This window comes from Leguminivora glycinivorella, chromosome 24 (assembly GCF_023078275.1).
Source record: "Leguminivora glycinivorella isolate SPB_JAAS2020 chromosome 24, LegGlyc_1.1, whole genome shotgun sequence".
Lineage (NCBI taxonomy): Eukaryota > Metazoa > Arthropoda > Insecta > Lepidoptera > Tortricidae > Leguminivora > Leguminivora glycinivorella.
The window spans coordinates 5,891,962-5,904,777 of NC_062994.1; the positions used below are offsets into that span (position 1 = coordinate 5,891,962).

At 37.3% G+C, this 12,816-nt stretch overlaps 1 protein-coding gene across 3 annotated transcripts in view; it reads left to right on the forward strand.

The window, feature by feature from the left end:
• The window catches only part of LOC125238547 (zinc transporter foi), a 76,286-nt gene that overhangs the window by 23,098 nt on the left and 40,372 nt on the right, over positions 1 to 12,816 (forward strand). The window contains exon 1 of one of the 3 annotated variants that reach the window (XM_048145883.1): positions 8,554 to 8,675. The exons of the other annotated variants lie outside the window; for them this stretch is intronic. The gene's annotated coding sequence lies outside the window, so the exon portion shown is untranslated. Of the gene's footprint in view, positions 1 to 8,553; positions 8,676 to 12,816 lie in introns of those variants that run through there. 3 annotated transcript variants of the gene reach the window in all.

The window sequence follows — 12,816 nt, forward strand, 5'->3', positions numbered from 1 at the left end:
AACTTTGAGAAACAAAATAAAAAAATATTTTTCAATGTAGCTTAATCTAAATGGCACATATTTTTTAAATTTTCAATTGCACCTTTTTTCAAGGTTCAAAGTCAAATATGAAAGTTGAACGTTAAAAAATATTTATGTAGATACTTAAGTACCTACTTCGTTTTATAATTTTGTATGATAGATTTATAAATTTTCTATACTAAGTACCCAGTATGCATGCATTACGCATACAATTCAAAATTAAACTCATCAGGCCATTACACAAAATGCATTATTACTGCACATTGAATACCCCAATTATGCGCTACACAGTAACGCATTCAGTGTCATTATTAAATTATGATAATACATGCAATAACGCATTCCACTCGACCTAGGTTTTATAAACCACTATAACCTTACCCCCGCATTTTACTTTTTTTTCTTTTCTCGAACTTTTTCTATGGAAAAATTATCACTAACAACAAAGTCACTTCCCACTGTCTGTCTGCCCCTATGTATGCCAATATCTTTAAAACTACGCGACGGATTTTGATGCGGTTTTTTTATTGATAAACCTATTAGAGAGATGGGAGAAAACCGCATAAAAATCTTTTAAGTCGGTTATGAGTTTATCGCGATCATACAGACAGAGAAAAAATAGTGCGTGGATATCCAGCCAAGAAGTGAAACTTCGTAATGTGTTGTTTTACAAAATTCGTGTTGGCAACACCGAGCGTTTAATACTGAAAGCCCTCAAAACCAAACCGAGATTTAGTATTAAGCAAAATTTAAATAGTATTTTATGCAACAGGCGTTTAAAGGAGATCAAAAAAGACGAGTGGCGTGGGTAACAATTTGAGGCGAAGCCGAAAATTGTTATTAAGACGCCACGAGTATTTTTTGACTCAGTTAAACACCGTTGCATATAATACTTTTTCTACGACCATGCGCTTAGTTTTTAATAGTTTTCTTGAATAACTTTCGTGAAATTCACACTGTTTCCTGTATTTTGACGCAAAGGTTTGCACTGTCAGCTCAGCTGCCCAAAGCCTTCCCGCGCACGCGCGCTGTATCGTTATAAGGCGTTGCCATGGTTACAAAGCCAAACAATGCGTTTTCAGTTTTTTCGATACTGCGCGCATGCGCGGAAAGCCGGCGGACGCTGGCTTTGGGGAATAGACTTTTATGTAGGGTTTTAAAGATCTATACACGACCCTGTAAATGACGAATAACAGTTCGGGAGTAGAAAAAGATTTTAATATTATTACTGCCCAATAGATCAGTGTGTGTGTGACTGGTGTCATAGGGCATAGAACCATAATAATCCGAATAATCAGGGTATCATTTCCTCATTAGCCTGTTAATTATATTTTGATTCGCACATAATGAGACAATTTGACTGAAAATCGTTCATGCCACCAGTGTATTATTCTTCTTTCTTGCCCTTTTCCCGGCATTTTTCAACGGTTTATGAGATATACTATACCTATATAATACAAAAACAAACTATAATTGGAAAACATGTGTGTACTTCGGGTATAAAACCCGCTTTTTCTCAATAAACCCCTTATATGCCAAGAATGGCACGCAAACATGAATAGTTTCATGTACTTTGCCTACCCCTTTATGGGATACAGGCGTGATTGTATGTTTGCTCAATAAAAATCCGATAGATGCCAAAATGATCTATCGATTGATTTCTATGGCTGTAAATTTTTTTTTCGATATTTAGAGCCAGACCAATCTAATGACAGTGATTTTTAACACGCTTTTATTAGGTCGTCGTGTATGTAACTATGTTTGTAATGGAATCTAAGGGAGCTAATTTAACCATCTTCCAGGAGTCGTAGCGTAATGAAAATTGGCAGCTATATGTAGTTCCGATGACAATACAAAAATATGGTACTGTTGAGCTGGTCTGATGATGGAGCCGGAAGATACGAACTGGAACTACATGATGGAACATCGTATCATAGCTGTTTTTGGGTTTCTTAGAAAAGTCTTGTAATAAACTTTGACTACGATTAGGTTTCATGGTCTGATAATGAAGCTCGGAAATAGGGACGGCTTGAGCGATCCAAAATTTGTTTTTGGCTTTTACATGCACTTATGTAAAAGCGTGTTTTTCTAGTGTTTTTTAAACTATAAATTTATTATAATAATTAATTAAACTCAAACGTTTAAAATATATAATTTATTTAATAAATTAAAATCATACTCAATTCAACATATTTTGGCCTGATTAAGGGTCCCCCCACATCTAGCGTCTTTGGTACGATTCTTTTTATTTCACTCTGTATATTCAATTAGGGTCCCCCACATCTAGTGTCTCGCGAGCGTCGCGTCGGGCCAACTGTATGGGCAAAGCCCGACGCCGCGTCGACGCGGCGCCTTTTTCCATACAGTTGGCCCGACGCGACGCTCGCGAGACACTAGATGTGGGGGACCCTAATTGAATATACAGAGTGAAATAAAAAGAATCGTTCCAACTTTGCATAGTGACTTTTGAGATCATAATGAACAATATTTATTATGGGACCAATGCATCGCAAAATTTTTTTAGACATTGACCCCATAAAAAGCTGTTCATTATGACCTGAAAGGTCATTATGCAAAACTTTAACCTTTCTTTTTATTTCACCCTGTCCTGTATATTCTTAAAATATACAAAATTTCATTCTATTTTACTTTTGCAGTATTTCTACTCAAGATTCTTTTAAAGCTAAGAATAAATAGTCTTAGTTTCATACCTAAAAAAAGTTAACATTCATTTTCCTCAGCCGGTGTCATTTTTCACTACATCCATAATAAAGTATTATATAACGCGTATAATAAGCGCATCATATGTCCATAACATAGTTCAGAGAATCATTCAATATCACGTTCTGCCGATATGCGAGCGTGAATTATGATACTTTATGATTTGTACACTTTATAATATAGTAGCTTTTTCCCGCGGCTTCGCTCGCGTTAGAGAGAGACAAAAAGTAGCCTATGTCACTCTCCATCCCTTCAACTATCTCCACTTAAAAAATCACGTCAATTCATCGCTCCGTTTTACCGTGAAAGACGGACAAACAAACAGACACAATACACTTTCCCATTTATAATATTAGTATGGATACTTTAGATACAATAACCAAACAAACCCTCGATATCAGCTAGTATACACGTGCATTTTTTGCCGTCTGTCTGTAGTTCGACGAACTGAGTTTTAAAGTTGAAGGACAGACAGACAGACACGTTTTTATCGGTATTTGTGCAGTGCAAGCAAATACTCGAAATATATGACGGCACAGGAAATAACAAGTTTTTCACGTCATATAAAGGCAAATACTAGAATAAACTTAAATTTTGAACTCATATCAGTTAAACTTACTCAACCAACGTAGACTAAAAACTCACTACGTCGTAGGCAAACTCTTTATCTTGTTTTGATGGTGGCAAACAAGTATACTGCCAGAGACACATTCGAATAAACATAAAATGTCTTAAACCCACGTAATAAGTACAGTCAGCAACAAAGCTATGATTACGTCACTCTCCATCCCTTCAACTTTTTATTATAAGAGCCTCTTCCTCAGCACATTTCAGATGGATATCGTTTTAGTATTCTAATATATCTCTCTTTCTTATCATCTGAAAGTCTGTTTGCCAGTCGGCAAAGGCCTCCTCCAGCCTCCTCCATTCGTTTCTGTCAAGTGCTACTCTGTTCCAGGTTACTCCGGCGACTAAGCGAATGTCATCATCCCATCTTTTTAGCTGTGAGCCAGCCTTCCGTTTCCCTTTCGTTTCGTTTTGTATCCAACCCCTTGGGTACCATTCAGTTATACTTTTACTCCATTTTTCGCCTCCTCTGACCAAATGACCAGCCCATTTCCATTTTAACCTTTTTATTTTTATTGTTACATCTTGTACTTTGGTTTTTGATCTTATGGAGGAGTTTCTAACACGGTCCGCTCTCCGGAGTCCAAGCATACTTCGTTCCATGGAATGTTGGCAACTTTCCAGTTTTGAAGTTAAGTGTCTTTTGAGTGGCCACGTTTGACTTCCATACATTAGGACGGGTAGTACACAGGTATTGAAGAGTTTGCCCTTGGTTGAGATGTGTAGCTTTTTGTCTTTAAAGACTTCTTTTAAGCTCCAGTACTTTTTCCATCCGTTTACAGCTCTTCTTTCTACTTCCTTCTCAATTGCGTCATGAGGTGATATAATCTGCCCTAAGTAGATGTATTCTTCTACATATTCTATGGTGTTTTCCCCAACCATAATAACATGTTTTTCTCCATTTGTCATTAGTTTAGTCTTCTCTAGGTTCATGCCTAGTCCTACTTTCAGACTCTCTTGGGATAGTTCATTGATCATGACATCTAGCTCTTCTGGAGACTTGGCGAACAGGACGATATCGTCCGCGAATCTGAGATGTGTTAGAGCAACTCCATTGATGCTGAGGCCGTAATTTTGCCAGTCTAGATTTCGGAACACCATTTCCAATACAGCCGAGAAAAGTTTAGGAGATAGAGGATCTCCTTGCCTCACACCTTTTTGTATTCTGAATATGTCACCTTTCTTTTCCAGTTGAATACACGAAGTGCTGTTGTTATAAACATTTCTGATCAGGCGAATGTATTTGTGCTCGACGCCTTGTGTTCTCATGGCTTCCCATATCTTCTCGTGTATGAGGGAGTCAAATGCCTTGCTGAAGTCTATAAAGGCTAGATAGTAGTTAAGTTGGTGTTCAGTGTACTTTTCGATGACTTGTTTAACAACATGTATGTGGTCTAGTACTGAATAGCCTCTTCTGAAGCCTGCCTGCTCCTTTGGCTGCTCCTCGTCTAGTCTAGTTTCTAGTCTTTTCAGGATGACTTTAGCAAATACCTTGTAAATGTTGGACATTAAGCTTATGGGTCTATAATTTCCTATGTCGTATTGGTCCCCTTTTTTGTACAGTAGGGTTATGTTCGAATGCGTCCACTGGTTTGGAATGATTTCTGTTATAAGGATTTCGTTGAAGATATCTGTTAAAGTAGGTACAACCATGTCTGCTGCTTGTTTAAGGGTTTCATTGCGTATCCCATCTGGACCTGGAGCCTTGTCACTTCTCTGGGAATCCAATGCACTTCTTACTTCTTCATGCAATATCGTTGGGATTTCGGATTCTTGTGTTAGTTCTATATTGTTGCTACTTGCAGATTGTTCATAGATTTTCCTGTAAAAAGTAGTCGCTGTATCTAATATGCTCTGTCTTCGGCCTACTTGTTCCCCACTCGTTGATGTGACTTTCACTATCCAGTTTTTGCTTTGACTGAGTTCCTTATATGCCTTCTTTATTCCACCTGTCTTTATTACATGAGCCTCTATTGTCTGCATTCTCTTTAGTTTTCGGTCGTTTCTTAAACTGATGTTAATTTCTTTGCTGATTGTTGCAATTTTCTTTCTTCTGTCAGACGTATCTTTTGAATTTATGAGTATTGATCTTTGCTTGAGTAGGTTTTCTGTTTTTTCTGACTTCCAGCTGTTGCTTTTTGCTGACCTTCCAGTATGTTTCTCGGCGATAACCCTTACTGAATTTTCAAACTCATTGTATTTTCTTATTAGATCTGCTTCTGGTGACTGTTGTTGCAATACCCCACTAAAAGATGGGTTTTCCACTGTGAGTTGGTTTGAACTAGGGTATTTGGTTGGCTTTACAGCCTTGTTCCAAGGGTTTAACCGTGGCCTTGAAGTCTTGGGTGGTGAGGTTAAGAGCTCTGCTCTAATAAGTCTGTGGTTTGTGTTGAAGTTAAGTTGATTGCACACCGACATGTTTGTGAAGCATTTTGTTCTGTTGGTTGCTATAAAATCTATTTGGTTTTTAGTTTCACCATCAGGAGAGATCCAAGTCCACATTTTGTTGCAGTTTTTATTGAATTTTGTGTTTAATATAGTCAGTCTGTGTTCGAAAGCAAAGTTGACTAGCATCTCACCATTTCGGCTTCTCAGTTTTTTGCCATAAGTGAATGGCCCCATGATCACATTCTCTCCGTATCTGCGGTCTCCAATTTGGCCATTAAAGTCACCCATTACCACCAAATTTTTGTGGCCATTGAGTTGTATGGCTGTATTAAGGTCCGCATAGAACTTGTTGATGGTTTCTTTATCTGATTGTTCAGTGGGTGAATATGTTTGGACTATAGTCCACGGGTCCTTGTATCCTGTGATCTTCAGGTTCAGTATTGCAATGCGTTCTGATATGCCGATGAACTCTTCGATATTATTCGCTAAGTATTTTTTTATCAAGAAGCCTACTCCGTGTCTCCCTGGGGTTTCTCCAATGTAGTAGAATATAAAGTCTTGGTTTTCTAATATATTTTCTCCCATTCTTCTTACTTCGCTGAGACCGAGGATATCCCAATTAATTTTGTCAAGTGCATGTTTCAATTCTGTTAATCTTTCTTCAGACTTAAGGGTAAGAACATTAAGGGATGCAATATGCATTTTCTTTTGCTTTACGGTTGTAGAATTGTTGGATTTTAAATCATTATTTTTGGCTGGAGGGTAGTGGTCATTTTCCCCCTCGTTGACCAGTCGGCTTGGGGGAGGTTTGAGGTAGTTGTGGTTTTTTTGTGTTTCTTCTGTGTTAGTCTTCCGGGGACTAGTGTCTGTTGGTTGCTATGCACTGTGCTCGATTGTCTCGGATTGTGAATTTCTTCTCGAGCTAGAGCGGCTTGCGAACTCAAGATTGTTGGTCTTATTAATTTTATGCGGGGCAGGCGCGTTGACTCTATCTTTGTTTTGGGTTCCTTGTTCTGGTGTTTTTGTAGGTGAGCGTTTTCTTCTTTGTCCCATGCCGGGGTCTTGTCTTTTCTTTATTATTAACTTGTCGTATCGGATTATTGCGTGGTTCCCTTTGTTTATTTCCTCTTGCTGTGCTGCCTTCAGCTCTTTCCTGGTTTCCAGAACATCTTTTGGGAAATCTTCCGTGACGTACGTATTCTTCGGAAGAAGTTTTTTATTTTGTAATAACGCAATTTTCCTTCGCACTAAGGTTAGTTTGATTAATATAGGTCTGCACTTTTTGGCGTCTTTCCGTCCTATTCTATAAATCTCGCTCATCTCCCATTCATCAAAGTCCTCTATTTTTGCTTCTTTAGTTAAGATATTAAGCGTCTTTAAAACTAATTCTATGAGATCGTGCTGTGTCGTTTCTCGCTCTTCAATGCCGTGGAGTATAATATTGTTTTTTCTATCACTTTTTTCAAGGTTGTGGATCTTGCTTTTTAGTAATGCTACTTCGTTCTTAAGGGTTTTGTTTTCTTCTAGCAGAGGGTTTAATTTTTCATCTAGTGTGACTGTCATGCTATTTGTAAAACTCCCTTCCCTTCAACTATCTCCACTTAAAAAATCACGACAATACATCGCTCCGTTTTGCCGTGACGGACGGACAAACCAACATACACACACACTTTGCCATTTATAATATTAGTATGAAAGTATGGATGAGAAGTGAAAATATTTTCCAATTTGTGACATGCCCAGGTAAAATCCCAGATGGTAACATGTTCATTTTATTCCCACTATTTGATCTTTGACCTATAATCTAACACCTGGGGCCCATTTCTCAAAACTGAAAGTTACAAGTTACAAGCGGAATTCTCTTTACTACCGCTTGTACATTGTAACTTGTAGCTTCGAGAAATGGGCCCCAGTAGGCCTAGCACATGATTGCCGCGGGAGTATGTCGCTGCGAGATAGATAGCACGTCTTCTTCTAACTGTATTAATGACATAAGGACGGGTAGTCTATCTCGCGGCGACATACTCTCGCGGCAATCATGTGCTAACCCTGCTGGTATCTAAATAATTCAAAGTGTCCCAAATGAATACTTCTCAATCTGAATCATAAAAGATATAAAACATACATACATACATGCAATCGCGCCTGTATCCCATAAAGGGGTAGGCAGAGCACATGAAACTACTAAAGTCTCAGTGCCACTCTTGGCAATTAAGAAAAAGTAAAAAAAAATAAGAAAAAGTAGTAAAAAGTATAAAAAGCCAAACTATAGCACTCATTCTACTCTCTATTATCATTGCCATCCCTTTGCGTGCGCTACAACTACCACAAGAGTAGACATTACATAATTCCGTGATTCTTTGACAACCCTAAGTACTCGTAGGCAGGGGTAGTGCCTCAAAACACGATTGAAATCTAAACTGGGGGCCGATTTTCAAATCTCGGCCACTCGATTTCGTGAAATTCGTTCAATAATATCTCCACTACTAGCGATTTAAATTCTACTAACAGAATCGAAAACGAGTGGTCATTACCACTAGTTTTAAAATTACTAGCCGTCCTTTTTCAAAAATAGCATTACGTCGTTTTCCACAGGTGCGTTCGAAATTCAAAAATCGATCTCCTGCAGTCAAACTTCGGTTTTATATGAAGTGTCTGTACTACGTAATATTATCTATTCTGTGACAGCATGTTCATTGTACTCTTAATTATCAATTATCACTGCTGATAATGATAAGTAGGCATAAAAGCCCGACTACTCTACACCATTTCCTACTCTATGACTAACGCTCGTTACTGTCGTTATCCGTTAGATAAGTCGAAGCACTGCGCCGGCGCGCGCGTTCGTTCCGTTCCGAATTTGAATTTTTAAATAGTTTTTTTTAATCTGTGATTTTTATTGTGTGCCAGTGTTTCTTGTAAGTATTGTTTTCGTTTTTCAAGGGTGGTATACCACTTCTCTTGATTTTTTTTTGTCAAATTAAGGGTGAGCAGGCACCTTCTGGGCTAGCTCGCTCTTTCGTGCGTCGTCTTCGCATCGGCTAGTTTGTGGCAATGAGTCAGTCCATTTATAAGTTAAAAAAATATTTGGTTATCATATTTTTCACCCCCGACGCAAAAACGACGGGGTGTTACAAAGTTTGACGTGTCTGTCTGTCTGTGCCATCGTAGCTCCCGAACGGATGAACCCATTTCGATTTCGTTTTTTTTTGTTTGAAAGCTGAGTTAGTCGGGAGTGTTCTTACTGTTCTTAGCCATGTTTCATGAAAATCGGTCCACTATGTCGCGGTCGGGGGTTTTTTCAAAATTTTAATTTTTGCTTATAAAAATGAGAGTTCAAATGCAAATTGGACAAAGATCCTTAACTAGAATAGAAAATACACTCTCCCTCAAATGCTCAAAGGTTAACTGGAAGAGATCCCTTAAAGGGATAAGTTCGCCTTTGTACTGAAACTTTTTATTTTAAATATTATGTGCTGTATTATTTTTCTGTACAATAAAGTGTTTACTTACTTACTTACTTACTTAATACAGCCTAAATAAATAACCCTGATAATGATAAGAAAATTCCATTGTAACATGACATGTAATTTTAATGGTGATACCAATATCAATTATAGGTATAATAAATTAATAATCCTTATTCCGGTTTTGTTACACCGCGGAACTACCTTAGTTTATGAATTTTATGATATACTTGTTTTTTTTATTAACTTGTCTGGCCAGTTTATGGAAATAAGTTATACTTATATTTACTGCTTTGTTTACGCAAACTTTATTATAGTTTCTAATTGTGTCAAGGTTATATTATTCCACGTTTGAGAAAATTCCATAAAATTATCCATACATTTTTAGATCGACTATGTTAATGTTACATTTATGAACAGGTCTTTATTTGTACTAATTTATTATTTACCTATAGCTCAGTATAATAAAGAGTACTATCGTACAGTATGGCCACTCCCGCTGAAAGTGCCGCCTACCCCCTCTCGGTTACCTCACAGTTACCGCCTGTCAAAAACGCGAACAGTCGACCCGTCATATCTCACTCATACAAGCATGGTACGCGTTCACCTACACCACAGTATAATAAAGAGTACTATCGTACAGTATGGCCACTCCCGCTCCCCGCTGAAAGCGCCGCCCACCCCCTCTCGGTTACCTCACAGTTACCGCATGTAAAAAACGCGAACAGTCAGCCTATCATATCTCACTCACACAAGCATGGTACGCGTTCACCTACACGAGCTTAGAATGTGTGCCAGGAACGCGCCTCTTTCATATATTTGATCGCCAGTTTCCGAGATGTGCCTACACGGTGAGCTTAGACTGTATGCTAGGAACGCGCCTCTTTCATATATTTGATCGCCGAGGTGTGACTATAGTCTGTATCTTTAGGTATTTCAATAAATGTAAACAAAATCTACCCTCAGAAGGCTTCGTATGTCAGTTGGGGGCAAATTAAAAGGTTACACGACCGAATAAGGAAGTTAATATGAACAGGTCACTCAGTGACTGATCCGCTTGTTTTTGGAATTGGTTGGATTACCAACAAATGTTGTAAGTTGTTACTACCCCAAAAGTGCAAAATATTTGTATGTAGCATTCTGAAATTTTCGAACTTAACGCGAGCGAAGCCACGGGCGAAAACTAGTACTTTATCTTTGTTGTTTAAAATCGATTTGCACATAAGATTTTTGCAGTCCACAACATTCATGAATAAATCAATGTTATCTATCAGTAACAACATACTAAAAATAAACAATCAAAAGCCTCTTTGATTCTAATCTAGATATTTCTCGAAACAAGCTACAATATATCTTTAACACATATAATTAAAACATCAATCAATATTGTTCCTTATTCACAAGTACTACGTTTCAAAATCATTTGCTAAAAATAATAGTTATTTGTTATACAAGGGGGCAAAGTTGTATTTTAACGCCGAGTGTGGAATTGAAAAACGAGCAAGTGAAAGGATTCTATAGTTGAACCACGAGCGAAGCGAGTGGTTTAAGAATAGAATCCTGAACTTGCAACCACATTACATTTGCACCCGAGTGTAACACAAAACTTTTCCTCTCACTATAGCGAGGAAACTACAACGCAAAAAATGCGTTTATCACTGTTTCCAGTAGTTCCAAAGGTGGTAAATCATCTTTATTACTAGATTCACCTACTTTTATCAATTTTAAAGCAGTTAATTTGACTTTATTCTAGGTCAAATTACTTTACCCACTAGTGGATAAAATGCGTTTTTACCCGCTGGTATTAAAGGACAAAACACGTGTTTCCGAGCTAGTGATGGGAAAATGTATATTATGCCAATCGAATTGACTGAAAAATAAAGCTTCTGACTAATAATTCAAAGTTTAAATTCATCATTAGAACAAAGGAGGGATGTGCTTGACATGACATTCTTATTTGGGTGATTCTCTGTAAGGATGTTCAACAAACAGTCCCCTGGCAATGATTTTTTGAAATATTTATTAATGAAATCCTAAATAGTTAGTATAATTTAATAAAACCCATTTGCCTTAATTAAATTATACAAACTATTTCTGATTTTATAAATAAATATTTTAAAAAATCATTGCCAGGGGACTGTTTGTTGAACATCCTTACAGAGAATCATCCATTTAAAATAATTCATAACGAAGTAGACTGTCCCACTCTGTTAAGTATGTTTGCGCTTAGAGTACCAACCCGCACACCTCGCTACCCCTGCCCTCTATTCAGCACACGCTTCAGTCGCACCAAACTTGGCTCTCACTCACCGGTGCCTCGCATGTCACGCCTGTACAATACACTTAGCAAGCACAATGAACAGCTGGATATATACCATGACAGCTTGTATAGTTTTAGGAAGAAACTTATTTCAGTCCCCGATTGAAGTGCTTCTCTTGACTCTCGACTTACCACTTTGTAAATATTAGATTTTAGTTTTAGTTTATATATACTTACCATTTGACTTATCACTTTGTAAATAGATTATAGTTTTAGTATAGATTTCTAAGCTCATATTAAAATGTTTATAGAGTAGATTTTTTAATGCATGCTGTGTTCACCTGTAATTGGTGGCGCAATCACAATTAAGCTGTAAAATTTTTGTTTCTTTATATTAAGTTATTGTTGCCACTGTTGGTGAACCCTAATAAAAAAAATAAAAATAAAAAAAAATAAAAAATATACAAACTAGCTTTTGCTCGCGGCTGCGCTCACATTGGAAAGAGACAAAAATAAATAAATAAATGTTTTAAGTTATCCATTCCATACTAATATAAATGGAAAAGTGTGTGTGTGTCTGTTTGTTTGTCCGTCTTTCGCGGCAAAAGGGAGCGACGAAGTGACGTGATTTTTAAGTGGAGATAGTTGAAGGGATGGAGAATGGAGGGTGTCATAAGCTACTTTTTGGCTCTTTTTACCCCTCACTCGTAAAATGGGGGGGGGGGGGTTGTATGGAGTATTACTGACATAATATTAAAGTCGCATTTAGATATTTTTGTTCGCGTAAGGTACTCGACTGGACAATATTCCTTCGTGTATTACTCGTTAGCGGTCGTTACGTCCGTTACATCCTGTGGTAAATTCCATACGTACAAAAACATGTATGATATCATACATTTCCTTCCGTAACGACGATAATGTAATGAACCCCAAGTTCATACAGTGCCAAATTATTACAATTCGTCATTTTTTCATTTCATTCATTTTCAACATAATGTGACGTTCTTAAGTAAAAGGTACCTACCAGGCGCTTACCATAACCAAAAATGTTTTATTATCCCGAAATTAACAAGTAACTGATAAACATTTGATAGTAATTTATTAAATTCAACAATTATCGACCGTTTAATTTGTGAAAAATGTATTTAGCGCAAGAATGTTTTTTTTTCTGTGTACAATTGTAATCGTAATGTACCTAAGTAATATATAAGTTGCTAATGTAAGGATAAGGAATAATTAACAATGTTGTTTGCCTGCATTATGTTATTGTAAAATCCAGGTTTATACATTATAATGCTTAAGCGACAATGTGGTCCCTTTTTCTTGAGAACA